The sequence below is a fragment of the Pagrus pagrus genome (assembly GCF_965226575.1).
Source record: "Pagrus pagrus genome assembly, chromosome: 10".
In the NCBI taxonomy this organism is placed as follows: Eukaryota; Metazoa; Chordata; class Actinopteri; order Spariformes; family Sparidae; genus Pagrus; species Pagrus pagrus.
Window position 1 is genome coordinate 9902056 of NC_140194.1, and position 13548 is coordinate 9915603.

General features: G+C 41.9%; 1 long non-coding RNA gene across 1 annotated transcript in view; it reads left to right on the top strand.

Annotated features, from left to right (window-relative positions):
* Positions 1–4281: 4281 nt before the first annotated feature.
* LOC311263660 overlaps positions 4282–13548 on the top strand; it is a 55473-nt gene continuing 46206 nt past the window's right edge. The window contains exons 1-2 of the long non-coding RNA XR_014623378.1: positions 4282–4613; positions 11559–11677. This is a non-coding gene — a long non-coding RNA (uncharacterized lncRNA). The remainder of the gene's footprint in view (positions 4614–11558; positions 11678–13548) is intronic.

The following is a 13548-nucleotide window of genomic DNA, read 5'->3' on the forward strand; positions in this document are numbered from 1 at the left end:
ACACGATGCTTTGAGCTGCTCATGTCAGTCTCTGAATGCTTGATGTACAATAAGAGAATACCCACTGTTTCAGACCTCAAAATGTCACCTTCATGATCAGATCTGAAAAGCCGCAGCAGGTGTAACCACATTGGATGTGAAGCTCTGAAGCCAAAACATGTGCACGAGGTGAGGATGAGAGTGCGAAGAGGGAAATCACAGCAATCTGACAGGGATTTTGAAACATTTGCTAAAGAGTTACAGGACCCAAACACCATACAGAGGTTCTAGATTGACTGCCAGTTTTCAAACTCTTGCTTAATTTATTAATGCTATTAATGCTAAACTTCTGAGTCTTCAGAACTTGTTAGCCATCAAGCCTGTCAGCCCGCTCTACCCTTTCAAGTGAACGAGTGAACTTAAAGGTGCTATATACATCATTCATATTGGTAAAAGCTAATTAACTATCACGTCTATTGTAGCCTGTAGCATTAACCCATCAAGTTACTTACTTATGCGAGAAGAAAATCAGCTCAGAGTCGAGTTGGAGCCCTCTAGCAGCCTGTAAGACATAACTCATGTGCACGTAGCCAGCCCAGCTACCAAAACAAAGACCAGAGAAGATGGATAACTACATACAGGAAGTGTGACGTTATTCTCTAGTCAGGATGCCATTGCTACACTATATCTTTATATTACATAGTGATTGGCTGCTATCTTAATGTTTAAAATCTCATATATAAAGCCTTTAAGTTACAGTATATAGACTGAGTTAAAAACATGAATACCCATAAAACACAAAGTAGAAATGAAGTATGATTTCACACAGTGACACAAGCAGCAGGACAGAAGGTGAATTTAAAGGCAAAATGAATTGTTTTGTTTTCCCCATCTGTGCAGAAGTCAAAGCACAAGGTCAGCAATGCTCGCTGTGATGGTGACTGAACCTGGATATTCTGGATGAAAGACAGCGTACCCAAAACACTGCTGTCCAAACTTTTTGTACCCTAAATTTAAAGCCAAAAAACATCCCTGAGAAACATATTAATGAGATTCTAAGTGCTGTATCGCAGGGACCTGGACCGCTGAACAGATCAGGACGTTTTTGAATATGTAAAAATGTCCTTTAACCACTGAACATGCACGTTTAGGTCCTCCACGTCAAACAGTAGTGCTGTCACCCGCAACACAAGTGCAGGGGAAAACAAGCTTCATAAGGACTTTCTGAGACTTGAGAACAAAAGTTGTAGTTTAGCTCTTTTACTGCAGAGGCTCTATGCCTTTTATTATTCCATGACCTGAGACCCTCATCTCATAACTGCAGCTCACGAACCCTGCTCTGATGTAGCTCCAGGCCGCAGAGCTCTGGCGTCCTGCCAGCTCCCAGGCTGAGTCTTATCCTACTGTTGATACATGGCCCCCCACCCACCAACCCACCCACCCCAACCCCTCCGCCAACCTGGACACTTCTACTCCCTGCCTTTCTTTATTTGATGAAATCCATATCAAGTCTGCTCCTGAAGAAGACAGATTTACTTAATGTAATCACATTCTCACTGTCAACAATCCAAATATGGTGTGAATGATTGGTATGAATGCGATCAGGTTTTTTTTCTTCTTCTAGTGGACTTTGGCTTGAAAATAAATGAATCTACTTAAACCATATGTGTGCACGCTCTGTGCATGGGTGTGCTTTTGATGGTGGTGGCACAGAAAAGGCTGGTTTTGGATCCAGCACATTTTTTTAGGGGTAGATCTTGGCCTTATGGAGGTGGGGGCAGAAGCGGAGGGGGCTTTCCCCTTGAACAAAGCACAGCCATCCATCCAGTCTTGGGTGGAGGGTAAATAGAGTGAAAAAGATTCACGACCAACCCGCAGCTCTGCAGCTTTAAGAAGTTTGCACACTTGAGCAGCTGGCAGTGGGCCACTTGGCCAACATAAACAGCCGTAATCCTTTTTCCAAGGAGCTTTCAACACTCATCTCTCTGGCACATCGGCCACTGACTCACTCTCTCGCTCTCTCTTTCTCGCTGACATTCTTGTCTCATTGCAGCTCTGCAGAGTGGTCACCAGGAGGCACTGTGGCCCTTGCAATATAAAGGCTGTTAGGTTCATGCTGTTGATCATTATTCACTGCTAAGGTATGTGCCTTCCTTTGATTTTCCCCTGAAGCGAAACAGGTCTCAGTTTTCACTCTTTCTTAGTGGGAACGGAGGCTTAGTTTCACGATGCCTTGTTGACCTGAAGCCCACAGAAGTAGGGGTTGTTCTTCAAATTGGTGTTGACAAAAGCAAACTGGGAACATTCATATGGTTCCTGTTCCTCACCTCCGGACACTCTCATTCACATCAGCTTTTTCTGGTGAAAGATTTGCAGTAGCTCTTTAAAGCTTGTCCTCACTTTTACTGCCAGATATAAACTCAAAGATAAGAATTAAAACTTTAAATTTCAGCCCAACAAGAACATCTAAACCGTCCTTTATGTATTAATTTAATTAAAAGAGAACATAATTGTTAGGATTATAAAACAAAAAAACAATCCACAGGACTTCTGTGCGAGTGAGGCTCAGGTTTGTGTCTGTGGGGGCAGGGAGATCCAGGGTTTTGATTTCCTCTGCTCCCGGGGGGATTTGGCAGACACAGGGTAATTTGTAGTGAAATTTCCAGCACAGTTTGTTTTGCAGGTGGCTGAGAACGAAGGCAGGGCGTGGTGGGGAATGAGAGAAGCAATTTGCTGTCTGTGGGCTGTGAATGTGTGTATTGTTGCACAGCAGTAGGTTCAGTGTAGTGCTGGTATGTGCTATGGTCAGGGCTGGACTGATGGAAGGGAGGCAGCAGCAGCAGACATTCAGGGACAAACCAAAAGCACAGCTAGTATGTATGTTCAAAAGGTTTTAATTAAAATAGCTTTTTACATTTGGGGAATTGTTGACAGCAAAGTTAAATTCATCAAAGTCACTGTCTTCGTTCTGCAAATACAAGTCACTCTTCACTCTTCTGAGCATGGAAGGACTATGTCAGATTGACACAGGCGTCACAAATCAGGAGGGGGGAAAAATACAACGATTTCAATCTGCGAAAGAGGTCACATGACAAAGCAACATGAGTATGTATTTGGAGCTTCTTTGCCAGAATACATTTCAGTCTCACAGTCTTCGGGGTGGATTCAATTAAAAACTCTTCTCTTTGAATCCCCAGCCAGGATTTCAATGTATAAATCCATGCCAGATGTTAGAGCGCCACTTGAAGAACACACAAGGTGTTAAAGAAAGAGCTCAGATGGTTTAAATTGTTTGGGTTTCTTTCCCAGCATACCTTTAGTACTATGACAAACACGTAACATATATCAGATAAAACATTATCCTATCAAGGTATTTGTAATATTCCTCGATAGGATTTTTTTTTTTAATGATAGGGGACTTGTTGAATATTGAAGAATGCATAATACATTGCACGCATGCTGTATGTTATCCCTTAAGTCTGACTGTGTAGGGAAGGGATCATCTGGAGACACAGCTGGCTGGAGAATGTGATGTTCTGTCAGTCATGTTCCTGCAGGGGCGGCTGTTTTTCTTTCGCCCCCGCTGTGGAGGAACCAATTGTGCAGCACCTGTTTTGCATTCCACCCGGGGTTTGAGGGCTCTTCACTCGAGGGACGGCTCCGGTCAAACTACACAGACACAGTATATGAAGGGAGGAAAGTTATATAGTCTTTCATTTATTGTTGAATCCTTGAGACACTTTGTAGATATCAGTATGTATGAGCTGCACCAACCACATTATAAACATCTTTGCAGATGATTTAAAAATATATATATATAAATGTATTTCTGTCAGTCATCCATCTAGTCATTGTCTTTAGCAGTGGTTACTCAACTTTAAATATTGGCAGACATGAACATTAAATTAGTTGGTTAATTTACTGTAGTTAAAACTTTAATAACACATTAAACGATAGATAGATAGACAGATAGATAGATAGATAGATAGATAGATAGATCTCCTCATTCCCCAACTGATCTCCCAACAATCTCTAAAACAATGTAATAACAAGGCTGGGCGATGTGGCCTTAAAATAATATTACAATATTTTTAAAGGTCCCATATTATGAAAAACACGTTTTCTCTGGTCTCTACATATAAACTGGTCCTCCCTGAGCCTACCAACTCCCAAAACGACCCACTGGTAAAACGAGGCTCCTACAGGCTGTTCAGATTCAGCTCCTGTCGTGACGTAACGACAGGAGTGATTTTCATAGGCCGAAAACACTCCACCTCTCCCCGGAGACATCCGAGAGGGGGGCGTTCATCCCCGAGGTGAAGGTCGGTGTGTCCAGCGGTAAGCTACTGTAGCAGTGTTTAGCAAAGTCGTCGCTCAGAGCTAGATACGCAAATTGCTCTGTTGTTGGTTGTAAAAATCAACATAAGTGCCTATACTCTGTCCCAGCTACAGAAGAACAGAAAAGACGGTGGCTGCGTTTCATTTTTAACAACAACGTGCCGGCTACGGTTCCTGTAAGTCTGTCTGTGTGGGCTAACCGCTTCACACCGGACTGCTTCAGTAACGAGGGTCAGACCCTCGTAAAAGGATCAGTCCCAACCATACGGGACCCGGCAACTGCACCCGAGCCACAGGTAAGTGTCGCCACGTTTTGATAGTATTTACAGTTGCCTACGAGTTTGGTGAAGTCAGCTTGAAATTGGCTAACTAGTTGGCTAACTAGCTTGAAATTGGCTAACTAGAAATAGGCTAACTGGTGGCTAACGGTCCGCTATGCAACGGCGTTTGAAGCGAGTTTAATGTTAATATTATTAGGAGGGAGCTTGGTTGTCACAGTGAAAAGTCTGGAAACATGTGCAGACTGGAGACAGAGGCTATGCGAACGGTGTCCAAGAGTTTGGAGACTGTGTTGGAGACAAACACAGCTTTCGCTAACTGTTTTTAGACGTTACCTGTTGCAGGTCAGTGGGGGATGGGAGCCGGGTGGTTGTGTTGGGGAGTGGGGAGTCTCTCATGTAAGTATATCTCATTCTGGGTCAAACTGGTGTGGTTGAACGACAGCATCTCGGCGAGCTATAGATACATCCACTGTAAACATTAGCACATGCTACTGCTAGCGTCAGCAGCATTCTCTCCCTGAGAGGGGCGCGTAGCAGGACGGACCTCATTGGCATTAAAGGTGCAGGCACAGAAACAGCTGCTCTCAGTAGAGCGACTTTTAGACAGCTGAAGTTCAGGACCAGGATGGGTTTGGGGCAATACATTTCGAATACAGTGTTGTTGGACCTCTGACAGCTGTGTGAAATTGATGAAAAACAGTGTAATATGGGAACTTTAAGCTATATTACCATACATGATATATATCTTGATATTTTGAAGTCTCCTCAAAAGCATTTTATAAATGCTAGGACTGGGCGACTCAAATCTTACAATAGTTTTTGACCACATACCTTGATATTGATATTGACCACAACGACTGCTGGTATTTTCACAAAATATCAAAATATCATATTAAAACCAGGAAAAGATAATATAATGACGCCCTAAATCTAAGATGATATCTAGTCTCATATCACGATAATATCGATACATTTCTCACTCCTATGTAATGAGATGTTGAGCATGTCTTTTCTATACAGTCGTCTTATTTATCCTGAAAAATACAGTACATCCTATATAGAAATCCAATTATAAGATATACCATTAGGCTATAGGCATGTTTGTGACAGTTTTAAATAAAGTAGATGAATTTGAGTAATTCACACACATACAAATACTTCTTACTCGTACAGGCTGTGTAAAATTGCCAGCATCTTTTCCCTCATTCTACAACTCCGGTAGTTTATCGAGTAGAATAAGAGAATAGATGACTTATCAATGTGATAGTTTTACAGCTTCAACAGCTTTTTTGTCACAACTATCACCTAAATCTATAATTCAGCTTTACTTGGTACTTACATGGTTAAGAATTCACAAGGTTTTTATTACTGTACATCAACACTTTAGATAACAGTTTAGAAAAAAGAGTCTAACTGCATCTTATCATAAGTGATGTTGCTCACGCTCTCATATAAACTTGCACACCATTGTGTCCTTGTTAGCTGCAGAGGACAATGTGAAATGTTGGCAGGAAGGAAGAATCCATAGAGACAAGCATGGATGAGGAGAGGATAATGGTTTGGACATGCTTCTCGAAAGCACTGGATGCAACTCAACTGAGCACCTGCTTGGCTTGAAGGAGCCCAACAAGACATTAACATGAGGAGGAATATGGGCTCAGTGCTCTGGTCGTATATTACACCTGCACTGCTGAGGAAATTAACCCTTTAGCTGCAATGTTTAAAATGTATGCCCCAGAACTGACCGTAGCTTCGCTTGCAGGAGCACCAAGAAGAGGCAAACATTTTCAAAAGACTGAAGAGTCAAACGCCTCCTTGCGCAACAAAACACAATAACATTTCAGCAAACACAACAGCATTTCTAAGAACACAACAACACTTTACAAAACATGGCAGCACAACAAAAAAAAAAAACACAACATTTCAGAAACATAACATTTCAGAAACACAACAACATTTTAGAAAACAACATTTCGGTAACACAACAACATTTCAGATTACTGAAAATGTATAACAACACTTCTTGTGTCGTTTTCTGCAATACTGTTGTGTTTTGACCCTCAGGGGCCACCATACTACAAACTCCCTCCAGAGATAATGACACACACTGCACCAAGAGAATCCACAATAAGCATTTAAATGCTGCGATTAGGACACTGCGAGACTTAATCAGTTGTAAATTGGCTGAAAAAAGAAACTGAGTGAATTAGTTCATTTTCATTTCCTCTTTGAGGCGAATGAATGGTTTTCCTCATATATTTCTCCTCCATTAGCTTGTAGATGCCAAATGAAACACTAGCTGGTTTTTTAAACAACTGGCCAAAGAGACCATTTTCCCTTTCTATTTTCAGCCCTTGAAACATTTTCAAGGCCTCAACACAAAATCAGGCCTCTTGATCTAAACTGCAGAGCTCTGTGTGTGAAGCAGCTGTGTCAGACCAGGTGCAGTCTGTTCACTTCTCCAGGCTCAGGCACAATTTATACCTTAATTCCTGGCGGAAAATTCGTAGCTCCTCACTGCCAGATGAACACTATTAAAACTGGATGGTTTTTAAACTGGAACTGGAATGCCCACTCAAATTAGTGGGGGATTCCTTCAGACATTTCTATGCTCTGTGGTTTTTTATTCTGCACGAGGACCTTTGTGAAATAAAAAGGAGGATAATGTACTATAGCGTGCGTTAATGATTTGAAAACCCTCCTCCGTCGCCTCATGCAAGTCACATCACGCCAAGAGTATTGTTAACAACAACTAGAACAATCCTGTGGACATATTGTGAAAACACAATATTATAGTAATTATGCCAGGAGACAGACAGCACCCAACCCAGCTGTGAGCCCAATACAGCAATTTGTATGAAAGATGACATGGGTAATGAGAACCACTTGCTGCTGGACTCCATAAATTCTGTCAGGGTTTGGAGGTTGCAGGGCTCAATACTCTGCTCATCCCTCTGAAGCACTTGAAAAACATTAGTTGCACGTCACGCTGAGAGATGCCGAATTTCCTGCCATTCCCAGATGTTCTCGTGCAGATGTTCTCAGAGGAGTCGTTCAAAGGAAAAGTTACTTGCCTGCGAAAAGCCGCGCTGATGTTTGCACGGCCATGAAAAAGTCGGCGTTTGCAAATCTTTTCAACCGAAAGTCCTGTCTGAGAAAAACAGCAAAGATTACACAAATGCCATGTGAAATTAATTAAAAGAAGAACAAATAGAGTAGAAATGTTCTATTTCCATTTCATGTAAATAAGAAGTGGTGAAGAAATGCTCTTTTTAATACGTCTGATTGTTTTTCAGCATAAATAGATGGATAGAACAGGATAATAGATCCAAAATTAATAGTTTTTACAAGACTACATCTCATCCTGCAGCTGCATTTTACACTTAACTGACACAAGTCGAGACGGTCAAGTGGAGCACCGCTGAACGGTGAGGTCAAACGAAGTTGATCGAAACATGATAGAGGACTTGGTCGACAATGAGAACGGACACGAGGAACAAGCATCTATCTCTCATCACAGGGCTCACAAAGCTGCCACACATGGGAGAGCACTCGTCAGCCTGTTCCCTTCGGCGAACGGCTCCTGATCCAAGGTCAGATAAAGACACAGCGACAGACCCCTTTATACCTCAACACTGGCTTGTAGCCTTGAAGATTATTTGACACTGGGGAGACGGACAAAAACTGTGGAGGGACCGATGTTAGACCTGACCCTGAATCACTTCTCTTATTCTGAAATGCTGTATTGATGCCAGAATATGCAGGCTTGAGAGAAGTAAACCGGTGTGTGTGTTTGTGTGTCCACAGTCAGGTTGATCGGTCATTAATTGTGTCTACGGCGTACAGACGCAGGCAGATCTTTGAGCAGACAACAACAAATCGAAGCCAGTAGATGTACTGAGGGCGGTGGGTTTCAATTGTGTGTGTTTTTCTGCATGTGAAATGGGAACAATAACGGGGAAATCACAGATCGAGGATGTGCAGTCTGGTTTCTAAGTCGTTCTTGTTGTCAGTGCTCTGTCAGTATAAATCAGAGCTGTCCACATATGTTCTGTCACTTGAATTGGACAGAGGTGCAGCAGGAATATTGGCTTTGTTGTTCTTATCGACAGCAGGTCATGACGCTCAAAAAGTCTATCTCAAGAAATGGACGTTATCCACCACATCAGAGCTTCACACGTTAAAAGAAACAACAGCCTCTCTTGCCAAAGACTTTTCATTGTTCTTGATTCCACAAGACGAAGAGTCCATGCCTGTGTTAGCATGTCTGTGCTGTATTTAGGGAAAGGGCAGTTAATGTTGCGTACAATAAACATTATCACATGCTAAAGTTTTGCAGGTATAAAGTTTGCCATGTTCTCCATCACAGTGTCTTAGCATGCTAACATCTGCTAACTGGCACTAAATTCAACATAAAAATGAGGCTGCGGGGAATGAAAACTCTGTCTTGCTTGCACGGCTACATGTACTGAATTGTGGATACTGTTACTGTATTATCGTCCTAATGTTTTGCTCTGCATTAATTGTGCACTGTCTGAAGAACGCTTATTGTGTTCGTTTGTTTCTTTATGGCGTCTTGTCGTCTTCTTTCTACATTTTAACCATCACCTTGTCGGTTTATTTGGCCAAAGCGCTGCAGTTGAAAATGAGCCATCTGGCGAACACTTGTACATTTACAGAAATCTTAATTGATGCGTGTTTTCCTTGAATAAATGAATTAACTTCTGTTAATCTGGACCAAATTGGTGGATCGATAAACTTCTTCCCTGACATTGCCATGCTTGCTAGCTAAAAACACATAGCATCCCTACTTTGATTACCACTGTGCCAGGAGAATCTGGGTGAACTGTCTGACTGAGATATAGAGTAGAAATACTTTAAGTAGGTCACGGATGTGCAGCGTGTCAAACATTGCTGGAGCAAGTTATTACAGGATAATAATATCCTTTCCTTTTTGTGATCACGGGACACAAAATGTAGCGAAGCGCCTTTCCTCCACATTATGAGAGTGTTTTATCAGCTCTAATGAAGGCTGTCACATCTGCATCAGTAAACTCAGATAGAAACCGATGTGCACCACTTCAATAGCGCCATGATAGCAATCAGGATTAGTGGAATATGCCCCTTGAGAAATGAAAGCACACTCTTCTCCTTGTGCCTCTCAGCTCTGTGATAAACACACGAGCAGCCACAGACTTGTGTACAGAGAAAGATCACACACCGTTGAGCTTGAGGCTTGCTGTGGTCTGTCTGTAGATACTGTAGATGCTGCTAAATGTTCAGTCGAGCATGCACAGGCTTTTTTTTCTTTTTCTTTTTTTAAGCGCATATGAAAGATTTACAAACTTGCAAAAATATTTTACAGAGAGCGTTTTCTTCTCATGCACATTAAAGAATAAATTAAGACAGACAGTCTTTATCGTCCCCGCAAGAAAATATGTGTTTAGAGCCTGAACATGAACGTCTCAGATGAAAAATAAACAAAAAAAACCTTCAGAAGTTTGATGAAAACAGTCAAAAGTGGAAGCTGATTTGATTGAATCTGATTGGAGGAGGCAGTAACACGACATGCTTGTACTGAAGTCTGTTTATAGTCATAATTTCGCTGACATCAGATTTTATACATTGGGAAACACTCTACTTGCCTAATTCATGTCTCCAACCACTCATAAATTTGATTGTTGCTTTATGAATCGATTATGAGTGACACTGAGTCATTCTCTCCTCGCTCTGGAACTGATACGGCCTTCCTCGTGTCGATATGTTTTCCTGACCTGATTTGTGCTCCCATGGATACAGCTGCAGCGGTGGAAGAGTGGGGGAATGGAAAACATGATTCCTTTCTATGCTTGGAGGTAGTACACAGAGTGTGTGTATCTGTGTGTGTGTGTGTGTGTGTGTGTCAAAGTGATGACAATGAAGCCTCCTAACATACTGTAACCTGATGCAAAAGGTCAGACTTTGTTCTACACTTGAAAACACGGTAAGCCACTCAGATGGGTGGGTAGGTGTTGCTTCTAGCTTTTAGTTCCATGTACTGTAGCCGCCATTCTGTGGTGCTTTTATATCAGGCAGTAACTGAGTCTGTTCATAAGTGAAACTCTGACTGGCAGGTAGTAATTGAGGGAGTTTGAGGCTGTCGTCTTTGAAGATTGTGCAGAAAAAAGTCAGCAGGAAATAAACAGAAGTATGAGGCAGGCTGGCTGTTAACTCTCAGTCCAGTATCTCAGTGATAAAACGTGACATTCCTTTTATCAATATAAATAATGCGGTGTTGAACCTTGGCTTGGAAGGGTCCGGCTCGAGACTTGAAAAGAAGGACCTGGGACTACTTCTGAGACTTTGACTTCATGACGTAGTTGACTTTGAACTCGAGGTTGCTTTATTTATTTAGAGAGGTGTTTTCTTTTCCTTTCCTTTTGTCCATGCCAGCTGTGTGGCTCGAGGGATGGCAATTCCCAGCTCAGTCCCCCAGACTGAAATGTTGGTATTTGATGTTTCTGAGAAAAAAAACACACAGATACGTTCAAATGCGTGCTTTTAATATGTAGCAAATCAACATTTCTGCTGTATGTGGCATATCATGTTATATGGATACAAGCTGACTTTCATGTCAAGACACCAGGGGATGGTGGTGGCTCAGTGAGCACTGAGCAAGACCAGCAAGCCGAAAACCACTGTTCAAGATGGCATTTCAACATTTCAAGTGTGAAATCACAGTATATTTTTTTTAACAGCGATGTCGGGACATTTTCGTGCTGCGTCTGTGGAAAAAATGGATATTTATTTTTTATTTATATTTTATACGCTGGGACAGTTGTCGAAAACCCCTCCGGACCATATCCACGGCGTTGTCACAACATAAACCAGAAAATTGATCATAAAGGTTTTCAACATATCGGTGGTTTTCAAAATAAATCTTCACGCTCATCCAGAATAAACAGATCTGTCTGTTCACAGCTTGTTCGAGCGGCGGACAGAGGCGGCGCTGAGCGGGCTCCTGCTCCCGTGGCCTCTTCATTGTCCTCATCTGGTTCTCCTTGACAACCGAGAGGTTTTCCGAGGTGTTCTCTCATCAGGTGAGACCATTGAAGCCCCTCTCAGCACAGCAATGAGTGAGTGACAACAGCCTCCCTGAGATAACAGCGGAGTGAGAGAAAGACCTCTGGATAGCCCCCTCGGTGTGTGTGTGTGTGGGCATTGTGCACGTGTTTGTCTGTGCGTGCACATGTCCCTGTATCTGCCTGTGGAGGTGATGAGTGAGAATCAGGCCCAAGGGGGATCACGTCACCACAGAGATAGCCACCATTGCCTAGCAACCTCAGCCCTAGGGCTCACTGACGGAAGTCCAAAGTGAAAACTGATCCTCTTTAAAAATGTGCTAATAATGGATCTTTTCAAGCAGGCAGAAAACCTGACGTGTCACCAACACTTTATCTTTGTTTGTCTTTGTCTTTAAAGGACGTGTCTGACGATATCCTTTTATTTGAATGGTTGTAAACAAATCCCATGAACAAACAACACATTGATCCAAGTATTGTCTGTGCGGCCACAGCCTGATATAGCTTATTCCTCTGTGCCATAGACCTCTATTGTTGTTCACAAACTATTTAAAGCGCAACAATGAGCCACAGCATTGAATGACAAATTCCTTCATTATGATGAACGTGACCACTGTGCTGTACTCTATTTTGAGTCTGTTCCATACATGCCATCCTGCTGCTGTAAATACAATATGTGCTAGCGCAACAAATCTGCAGCTCAAAATAGTCCTCAGCAAGTTCACAAGTTACAGAAAATTACTGAGTCTTTTTTAAAAATAAATATATGTTTGTGATTTACGTCTTCAGAACAACTTTGGTTTTGGCCTTTTTTTTTTTTGGCAATTTGTTGACAATAACAAAAATACAGAATATCACCGGCCTTCTTCTTTAATGATCCCAGTGTTTTAATTAATCTTAGTCAACTAACACCTTCGTTTGTGTGTCAGCTCTAAATCACTGCCTAATATGAGATGTCCTCTCTGAAGTGAGCCTCTAACTAGCTGTCACTGCCCCTCAGCCAACAGCATCCAGGCTCAGGGGCTCATTTCAATCGTGCTACTAGACAAATGATTGTCTTCCTGCTAGACACCCCTGACGAGGCGTGTCAATACTGCAGGTGCAGTTGGGCCTGAAATTGCTTTGTTTAAACTTGTCAGGTTGGAATGAGGATTTCCAAGAAGGATCTGTCCTCATTTGCACGGCTAAGGCGCAGCGCAAACCCGCAAAGATTCACACTTCCAACTGAAAAACAAACATTTTTAGAATCAGGAGTCTGATAAGCTGATAACTTCGGTTTCTTTTTTCACGCTGCCTTTCAGCAGTTTTAACTTTGTTCGCTCTCCATTAAGTAAGCTTGTAATGTTTATTTCTCTTTTCTCCTGCTGTGTTACAGTGATTGACTGGAGATGTTAAAAGTGGAATGTGAAGGGAAATTGAAAACTAGAGTAAATCACATTAATGTCTGAGGATATTCAAAATTCAGCATATGAAATGTCCGTCCTCCCCGAATATTTGCGGTATTAACACATTTCTTCACTTCATGTTTGCCTGTGTCAAAACATTTTATCTTGATATATTCTCTAATGACTTTTTTTCAAATTATTATTCATGTTTCCTTAAACACTGCATTAAATATGCAGTAATATACTGTATCCTCATCATGCGTAAAGTGTGCTATATTTCTTATCTATACTGCGCGTCTCTTCTTGTGCTTCCTTTGGCTGCTGTGACACTTCAATTTTGCGGCCTGGGATTACAAACCAACTGACATTTCACCACAGCCCTTTCATTTCACTCGCATTTACCTTTTTCTTTTCAGCTGACATTTCAACTCCTTTCAATGCTCGTACTGTGACTGACACTTCAAAACCTTTCAGGTCTTAAGTCTTCACCTTTTTAACAGCAAC